This window comes from Austrofundulus limnaeus, unplaced genomic scaffold (genome assembly GCF_001266775.1).
Source record: "Austrofundulus limnaeus strain Quisiro unplaced genomic scaffold, Austrofundulus_limnaeus-1.0 Scaffold205, whole genome shotgun sequence".
Taxonomy (NCBI): Eukaryota; Metazoa; Chordata; class Actinopteri; order Cyprinodontiformes; family Rivulidae; genus Austrofundulus; species Austrofundulus limnaeus.
This window is the reverse complement of record NW_013952607.1, coordinates 133,443-139,509: the sequence shown is the minus strand read 5'-3', so window position 1 is coordinate 139,509 and position 6,067 is coordinate 133,443. Positions and strand designations below refer to the sequence as shown.

Sequence of the window (6,067 nt, the reverse complement as noted above, 5' to 3'; positions counted from 1 at the left end):
GGATACAAACAGGTGTAATTTCAGCTCATTACGCACTTTTCCTGAAGATAGAAGTGTTTTTTGAATCTGACGTGACATGTTCGTACGAACCCTTTGTACGAACAAAAGTAAGAGAAATTTAGGATAAAAATACGAACATGTTCTTGCATGAGGCCCATTGTTCCAACAAACAATAATCTGCCAACAGAAATTTACATACTTTTTGTGCTAAGTTTTTCTCACCCAAACTTTTTTTTGTGCACGTCTGGGGATTCAAACTCCTGACCTGCTGATTGCAATGCCTTGCTAAGCCTTTGCACCACCACTCCCCTCAATTTCTACAGCAATTTGTTTCTTTCTTACACCTCTTGTGCTTTGTTTTATTTTTAACACTTTATTATAAATTGTTAACTTGGGTTTTTCTTTTTAGTAAAAACTACATCACGAAATGAGCCACTAGTTCAAAAAAGCTGGATTTTTTTAAAGTTTAGGATTAGCCAGTCATTGGGCAATTTAAAATTTATCTGATTCTAGTCCAGCTAATCAGTCTTTAATTTAGCGTGGGAAATATGTTCCCACTTTAATTCCAAGTTGCATTATGTTTCATGTGAGGACAGGTGGTGTAGGAAATAAGGCTTACAAGTGGTCAGGTTGCCTGGAAAACTATCTATTATAGCACACATGTCACACAACAGCTTCAACAACAACCTACTTTTTTGTAACATGACTGTGCTGCAGCTACCTTCAAAAAATACTTTTTATTTCTAAATTCCTTTTTTCACATAAGCTGCCTCAAACACATCACTTGTTTTTCAATCAAGTCACCAAAGCTCCATTCCTGCAGCGGACCCCGCAGCATCAACACGCAGAAAACCCCTCACACTGAAATATTAAACGACAAATGGATAGCGACAGTCCCTGGAAAACTCAGCACTTTGCAGGGTGGGGCAGGGGGACAAACTGTCGATATCAGCTCACATGAAACTTGAACGAGACGCGACGAGGGACACAAGGTGGCAGAGAAGGAAAAACACACACAGAGAGAGCACACCTTGATGTCTTTGTCTCCTTCACTGAGGGGCTTTCATGTGTTCATGGAGCTAAAGAAATAGTTGATGCCAATGTATTTGCATTTATTGAGGGATCTGTTCTTTACCAGAGGTACTAGAGAACCTTTGATAAAATTTCAAAGGAAACCAATGCAGCCTGAACTACCAATATACGTCAACTTTCGTCTGCAAATTTTCAATAGTATATAAAATACATTCATAATCTATAGACTTGTCCATTTGAAAAGGGTTTTCAAAACAATATTTTTATTTGATGAAAGAAGCTCTTATGTTTGTTTAAAACTGCGACGATCATTTCCAAAAGGCTACGACTTTTACTCAAGTAATATTTTTAGAGAAGACTTTAACTTTTACTTAAGTAATTTTTTGGTAAGATACTTGTACTTTTACTCAAGTATCACTTTAAGGTACTTTGTACAACACTGCAAATATGTTTATTCAAACTTAAAAAAATAACAATACTAGAACTAATAAAAACTAAACTAAATTAAACTAAGCATTAAAAATGCAATCATAACTAAGAAAAACTAGCAAATCCACTGTAAAAACTAATTAAAACTAAGTGAATTAAAATAAAAAAGTTACAACGAAATAAAACTAAACTATAATGAAAAATCCTTGGCCTGAGCTATAGCGCTCCTAGGAAGGTTGCGTTTTTTATTTATTTATTTATTTTTTTTCATTTTTGCCAAAATCTTATTGTTATCGATGTGGAAGTTCTCTTCTCTTCTCTTCATGGTCTTTTGCAAATTTCTTCCATACTGCTACAAAAAACTCATAGTACACCATTCCTGAATATCTGAATGGTAATAAAATACACTCTACCCAATGTACAGGTCAAGAAAAACAAAGGAAATTGGAGTCTATTTCACTGGTTTTCATGTGAATCCAGGTAGATGTTATGTAGTGATTATATTCTACAACAGCTCCTTGGAGCCTTTTGTTTTTGTCCCTCTATTTCGGTAAATAAGCAAAATCGTCCAACATTTGTCCTTGGAGCCCCTTTCTATGCATTCTCTGTGCGTCAGGCTAGCTTTTCTAAAGATTTAACATCTGGGGAGTGAGTAATTAGCTTATGTTTATGTGCCTCCTTGTGTCTGTTTGCACCCAGGTCACCTATTCAATTCACATCGAAGCAGATCAAACGGCTGCATCTCTCAGGTCTGTGACACGCTTTCATCAAACAGCAGCACACAAGAGAGGGAGAGAAGTCTCCTCAGACAGGCTCAATATATTCAAGCTGCATTCCTAAAGCAAACCGCGACGCTGCATAGGCGCACAAACACGTGAGTGCACTGATGTCAATGGAACCAAGGTGTATCTCGTAAACAGGAAGGAGGGGGTAAAACATGCTTGCGAAAAATGCAGGAGATACAGTCAAGGCAAAACTATACACACAGTTCAAATCCAGCGCTAAAATGTCAACGGCTTCCTTGTCTTCAGCTTTTTCTCATTTGACAATGTTTCAGTCAGGATGCAAGAACAGGCTTCAAACAGTCTGGTCCCGTCTACCTGCCTGCTTTACCTTTGAAGCATCCTGATCCCTGAACGGAGCACGCTCAGTGGAACCTGGTCAATAAGTCATTAGTGGTCCGAGCCCCCTTTGTGAGGCTAGGCACTGACCCAGAGTCAGAGCAGAAGCAATGGGCCCACTGCACATCCTGCACATGCAGTTCCTTGAAAAGTCTTTCTTCCATGTGTGGTTTCAACGAATATCTAAAATAAGCAGCTCAGAGTATCAGTAATGGTGCAGTTTAATAATAATATATGTCCTAGAGTACAGAAGTAGTTAGCTGCTGAAACAATTGGATTCCCTGAGGCAAGATTTTGTTTCCACTGATTGAGTTAAATTAATCAAAAGGCTTCAAATTAAGATTAATTTTATATTTTTTATGTTACTCAACTCAACCAAAGTTCCCTTTTTTCTGATGGTAACAGTGTGCAGTGTACTTGCATGTACTTTTATGTAACTGCTGTATACTGCAGAATACTTACATGTACCTATTAACTATATGTAACTGCAGTGTACTTACATGTACTTATAAGTATCTACAGTGTACTTACATGTACTTCTAAGTAACTGTTGTGTACTTACATGTACCTAAATGTAACTGCAGTGTACTTACATGTACTTCTATGTAACTGCTATGTACTTACCATATACCTATATGGCTGCAGTGTACTTACATGTACTTCTATGTAACTGCAGTGTACTTACATGTATAACTGCAGTGTACTTACATGTACTTCTATGTAACTGCAGTGTACTTACATGTAGCTGTAAGTAACTGCAGTGTACTTACATGTAGCTGTAAGTAACTGCAGTGTACTTACATGTAGTTCTATGTAACTGCAGTGTACTTACATGTGCCTAAATATAACTGCAGTGTACTTACATGTACCTAAATATAACTGCAGTGTACTTACATGTACCTAAATGTAACTGCAATGCACTTACATGTAGCTGTAAGTAACTGCAGTGTACTTACATGTACTTCTATGTAACTGCAGTGTACTTACATGTACTTTTATGTATCTGCAGTGTACTTACATGTACTGCTGTGTACTTACATATGCCTATATGTGGCTGCAGTGTACATACATGTACTTCTATGTAACTGCAGTGTACGTACACGTACTTATATGTAACTGCAGTGTACGTACATGTACTTTTATGTATCTGCAGAGTACTTACATTTACTTCTATGTAACTGTTGTGTACTTACATATACCTATGTAGGTGCAGTGAACTTACATGTAGCTATAAGTAACTGCAGTGTACCTACATGTAACTGAAGTGTACTTGTATGTACTTCGATGTAACTGTAGTGTACTTGCATGTATGTATAAGTAACTGCTGTGCTGTGTCTCACATGTACCTACATATATCTACTAAGTGATTGTATACATGGATCTGCTGTGTACGTTTAAATGCTTATGTACCTGTTCTGTGCTTATACTGTATGTATCTGCTTTGTACATATAGGTACCTATGTGTATCTGATATGTACTTACATGTACCTATATAATATTTATTTGCTTTATATATATTTATTGTTTTCCTTGCTTTAACTGTACAACAAATACATTGAACTGTATTTTTTAGCACTGTTGCACTTCCTGCATTTTCACATTCACAGTTTAATTTTGTAGTTTTATGATAGCTGCACGGAAACAATACTGCACAAACAAATTTAAGGCTAATATTATATTTAAAAATCTGTCTAATCTTAAATAAAATAAATAAATAAACTCATATCTTTCATTTCGAGTCCAGAAAAGGTCTAGAAAAGCTCTAACGGGGTCGAGTTGTGTCACTTAGACTTAGACTGTGAGTTGATGTGAAATAGATTTAAAAGTAAAAAAAAGAAAGAAAAGAAAACAAGCAGCGAGATCAGTTCATGAGGCCTGCATGGAGACAAAGATCAAAACCTGCATTCACTGAGCAGAGAGACTTCAGAGTCTCTTTTATGCCTCCTACAGTTCTGACCCACTCCAAACACATCTGCGCTCTTATTTAACTATAATAATGTGTTTTCTTTCCCACCACCCTCCACATTTCCCCTTATTATTTTCACATTGTGAGCTCCAGAGTTTTTTTTCCACATATACCATCTTTTCTCTCTTGCAGCCTTTTTTTCCTAACATGACTTGTGTAGGCTCAGTAAGAGACGCTAATAAAAATGTCATTGGAGTTCTTTGTCGCTGGTCCTCTCCTTAATGTTTTCTTATTGCTGGATAAATGATGTCACGGCGAATGAATCTTGTTACTGGATGAAGGAATAAACCCTAACAATATGCTTTGTGAGGGTCAGCGATTGTAACATTTAAATATTTATGGAGCAGAGGTAGAAGCCGTACATGCAGTCTTTTATTCTACTAGGATTCGTGTCTTCATTTTTAGGAATATAAAAGTAACATATCTCTTTTGTGCCCTGAACAAATCCATATAAAACAGTCATTGTTGTGGTGAAATGGTGAAAAATACCTCTCTCTTTTCAGACAAAATGAACACTCACCAGCAGCTATTAATTAGCTCTTCAAACAGAAGAATCTGGTCGAAGCAGATCCTGTCTATAGTAAATTAATATTTATTTGAGCAACAATAGAACAAATTTAAAGCTTTTCTGTTTTTGTTTCTTTAACCACCATGAGATAAATTAGCTTTTTCTCCCTTTTTACTTTTGGCAGTCACATCCATGGTATTGTGTTGACGGCTAATGTTTTTGGAGACTGCTCAATTCAAATGTGGTTTAGCCAAGGAACTGATCTTTTATTGTCTTTCCTTTGTGGCATTTCACTAGAAATGAAAGACTTCCATATCACCCGCCGCCCGTCATATCAGAATTTTAAACTAAGATTGTCATGTTGACCAATGACAAAGTTATAGCTGGTTAGTTAACCTTGGAAATTGCACCTGAACATCACAAGATCTATCTCAGAGTACTTGCACATGTACCGGTAACTGCGGAAAACACAAAACACATGAGTATGTTCCTTACTTTACCATATTTTCAGTTTCTGTGATTTCACTAGGGTTTTCGCAAACTACTCATTGTTAGATTTCATAAAAGAATCCCCAAAAGACTGTTTGCAAAATGTAAAGTGAAACTTTGCCGTGCTTCACGGTATGGGATTAGCTCCCATGCTAATATTATTAGCTAATTATAGCGCACACCTCAGCAGTTTTTGAGCCACACTGCTTTTGCTTTTACTGCCTATTTTTACAGTCTTATTTTAGTAGAAATAAACTTTTATTAAATAATGTTGCAACTAGTCAGAGTTCCCTTTAGGAGCGACTCTCAGCTGCAATCACGTCAAACTTTAGCTTAATATCTGCAACTTTAACTGGGTTACAGCCATTTTTGTTTTTGCTAAGATTGTGGCAGCCATCTTGAACTGGACTGACTCCAAAAGTTAATCAGGTGTAGATTTACATCCAGCAATTGCTTTCTGAGATTTCAAATGACTGTTCAGTGGTTCCAGTGCTGGCTCTAGCCAATTTGGTGCCCTAGGTG

At 36.7% G+C, this 6,067-nt stretch overlaps 1 protein-coding gene across 1 annotated transcript in view; it reads right to left on the bottom strand.

The window, feature by feature from the left end:
- Window positions 1-6,067, bottom strand: part of xkr6b (XK, Kell blood group complex subunit-related family, member 6b) — an 87,050-nt gene that overhangs the window by 50,936 nt on the left and 30,047 nt on the right. The gene's annotated exons all lie outside the window — the stretch shown is intronic.